The 4,084-nt window shown below is 37.8% G+C and overlaps 1 pseudogene; it reads left to right on the forward strand.

The window, feature by feature from the left end:
• The first annotated feature begins 2,714 nt into the window (after positions 1–2,714).
• On the forward strand, positions 2,715–3,850 carry LOC118595287 (annotated as a pseudogene).
• The last annotated feature ends 234 nt before the right edge of the window (positions 3,851–4,084 follow it).

Here is a 4,084-nt window from a genome sequence, read left to right on the forward strand (position 1 = left end):
CAATCTTTTTTCTTTAATAAACACATAAGGGATGGACAAATGGTTCAGTGGTTAATAATACTTGTTTCTTTTCTAGAAGACCTAAGTTTGGTTCCCAACACCCACCTCTGACTGCTCAAAACCATCTGTAACTCTAGCTCTAGGGGACTGATGCCCTCTTCTGGACTGCACAGTCATCTGTACTCACAAATGCATATAATCACACAGACATACATTCACATAATATTTTCTTTTCAACAGAGTTTCTCTGTGTAGCCCTCCTGGCTGTTTTAGAACTCACTCATTAGACTACGTTGGCTTTGAACTCACATAGATCCACCTGCCTCTGGCTCCTGAGTGCTGGAATTAAAGGCATGTGCCACCAAAACTTGGCCTTAAAATAAAATCTTTAATAAACATATAAAACTCTATAGGAGATATCTATAATGGAATTTCTTTATATATTCTTAAAAAAAGCCATAAGGACAATAAAATAATCTGTAACAGCCAAGAGACAAAAATCACTAACATGTTCAACTTACACAAAAGCTGGAATATAATCATCTAAAACTAAAGTACCAACTCCAGAGTCCACACCAAACAATGGCCTTAGCTAAGGACAGCATGCTATCAAGGCAGCTTGAGTCCCACAGTGATGAGACACACAGAAGTTCCTCAAGTAGAATTCTACCTAAGAGGGGAAAGTCCAAGCAAAGCTGAAACCTAGAAGAGTTGAACATTCAGCCTTGAAAATATTTGTGAAGTTTAAGAAGGCATCATTATAAAAAAAAAGGTAGCTGTTCTTGAAGGAGAAGAGATTCTCAGATATTTGAGGTGAAGAGAAAGTAAAAACAAATCAAATAGTGGTAAGTAAAGGTCTTTTTAAAAATATTAAGAACAACAAACTTGAGAATGTACCACGTCCATGACCAAATATTCCATCTACTTAAACACTGAACTTCAAGCCACTCCTGAATTAAGAAAGTTGGATTGACAATCAAATTCTGTCCTTTCCCTATAGGTTTGCCAAAAACAAACAAATAAACCCAAAAGGAAAAAACCCAAACCCCAAACCACACAACTACATAGTCTGAAAAGATCCCCATAGTAAAACAGTGTTCATACCTGGCTGTTTCATATGAGATCTCAAAGCAAGGTTAAGTATTCCTTTAAGCTTTCAGGGAAAATATCCTAGGAAGGAAAAAGACTCATACTTTCATAAATTAGCAATACAGAATGCTGGAAGAAAAAGACACAACATTTGAAGGGTTTACTCTTCACCTAGAACTTAATATTAACCAGTCTAGGTGGTAAGTATGAGTGCAAAACCATCACATTTTATACATCAGAAATATAATGAACACAGCCTGAATTTCTGACACTCAGTGTTTGACAAGTTTTCTTATTGTAGGAATTTCTATTTTCCTATGTTCTTGCACAACATTTAGTGAAGGTTTGTTCCTAGTTGTTCTATATGCATGTGCCAGAGCAAGCAGGCTCTAGACTAGTGATGAGAGTCCCTTCCAGAGGTTGATTCCACAGCCTTTCCTGGAGCTGTTCAATGTTTATCTTCTAGGCCTACTTTTCTAGTTATGTCCTGGATGAGGAATGTAAGCATCCCATTTTCCTTCAAGTAAATGTCTCTTTAGAACTAGAATGTTTGTGCTGTACTCTTGAATACCGCTAGAACTTAGAAATTTGGATGCCATGTCTCATTTTTTTTTGGAAGTTACTACATACTCTAGCATGACAGGAAAGTCAGAAGACCAGTGAAAGATAAGTCCTGGGAATTACCAGAGGGTTTCAATACTGAGAGCAAGTATTTCAGACTGGAATACAATGGCATAGGGGTCCCTGACTTCAAAACAAAACAAATTATGTCTATATCTATTTCTGTCTCTATCTATCTATCTATCTATCTGTCTGTCTGTCTGTCTATCTATCTATCTATCTATCTATCTATCTATCTATCTATCTATCTGTCTATCTATCTATCTATCTATGTTTCATCTATCTATATCTGTCTATCTATCTATCTATCTATCTATCTATCTATCTATCTATCTATCTACCAATCATCTATGTATCTATGTATCTATCTACCATCTACTTGTCTATCTATCTATCTATCTATCTATCTATCTATCTATCTACCTCTTATAAAACAATTTCCATTTTCTATTTCCTGGCAGGCAGGTGCCTGGCACAGGTGTTTCTGTCTTTCTCTTCATGCTCAGTCTATGCTATACCCAGTCAAGAGTACTGTGGGTTGGAGGATCTGGACACCCCTTTGCAATGTAGTTATTTTTCTTGACCTGGGTGCCTGTAAAGGATTTATAGAGGTTCTTATCTTAGTTAGGGTGATTATTGCTGCTATGAAACACCATGACCAAGTTGAGGAGGAAAGGGTTTATTTGTCTTACAGGCCCATATCACTGCTCACCACTGAAGGAAGTCAGGACAGGAACTCAAATAGGACAGGATCCTCAAGGGAGGAGCTGATGCAGAGGCCATGGAGGAGAGCTGCTTACTGGCTTGCTTTCCTTGGCTTGCTCAGCCCATCCTCTAAGAGGACACAGGACCACCAGTCCAGATATGACCCTACCCACCATGGGTTGGGCCTTCCCCTATTGATCACTACTTAAGAAAATGCCTTACAAAACAGCCAGTACAGTTCTACATAAATCATTTAAAGAAAATTGAAAAGATGGCATGCAGCTTGTTGATACATTGCTTCAGAGTTTGGATTTTGGAGTTTTCCAACTATAAACTATTAAAGCGAGACTTGACATAAAATTACAAAGGACCATGGAGTAAAGATAATATATTATTGAGTTTGCTCACAGAGTGGGATGCTGATTCAGTCACTTCCACATCAGCAAATGTTTGTCCTTGTGTCAAAGACACATCATATGTTTTTGGTGTATATTGGTGGGGGAATCACATTTGAAAGAGAAATACATAGATGCTGTTTGGGAATTAATTGTGTTTGCATATTTCTGTCTCAGAAGTTCCTGAGTTTGTGGCACTGAAATAGATGGCTGTTGTGATTGTTTACACTGTATACAATGAGTATGAAGATGTACTCATCTATCAGCAGGGATTTTACTTGATACCAGAACTACCTAACTTTGGAGACTTTGGAAAGCTTGTGGTTATTGTAGTAATTGATAAGAAAAAAGACAACTCTCCAATATACCATACTAAATTCAGTTCCTCAGGAAGATGTTAGAGATAACAGAGAACACTTCCATAGAGGTTTTTAGTTTGGTCATATGGGTGGAAATGACTATATATCACCTTGCTCTCAGGTAAAGTGACAAGATAATCCTAACTGCAGTTGTACTGAACACTTCAAACCAACAATAATTTTTGTGGCATAGGCATGGTAAGGAAGCCAGTGACAGGGTCCATTTCATTAAGAGAATGTTGGAAGGTTACAGCACCAATCCAAGGAAAGGATAGCATTTTGCAGAGATTGAAAGTAATGGTGGGGTTGGGGGTTTAGCTCAGTGGTAGAGTGCTTGCCTACCAAGCGCAAGGCCCTGGGTTTGATCCTCAGCTCCACATTAAAAAGAAAGAAAGAAAGTAATAGTATTTAGTGCCAAATCTTCAATTGCATCTATATTCAAGAGTTGTCCATTTATGGGCTGCATTCTCTTTGGCTTGCCACTGGGTGTCATCAGCATCATGTGCTAGGGAATGTGCACAGCTAGTACAGGGGGGGAAGGCTGATAGGAGAGTGATATGAAGTATCTGTCTAAAGGCTCAATGAAAGACTAGGAACAATTAGAAGAGGGAAAAATCAGTCAAGTAGTGGAGGATCTCTATTGCAGAGTCCAAGGATGTATTAGAAAAGAAGCAAGGTTAAGTCTTTACAGGTATGAAATATTGATAGGATTTCAAATTATTAGAGTCTATGTTTTGAATTCAGACATTTAGTCATGATCTATGTACAGAAGAGTTTGAGGCCAGACTGGTCTACAAAGTTAGTTCCAGGACAGAAAAGTCTCTATATAGGGACCCTGCCTCATAAAACCAAAATAATAGTAATGATAATAATAATAATATAGAAGTGTGAAGTATAGAATAGTGTTTCCACCCA

Source organism: Onychomys torridus, chromosome 14 (genome assembly GCF_903995425.1).
Source record: "Onychomys torridus chromosome 14, mOncTor1.1, whole genome shotgun sequence".
Lineage (NCBI taxonomy): Eukaryota > Metazoa > Chordata > Mammalia > Rodentia > Cricetidae > Onychomys > Onychomys torridus.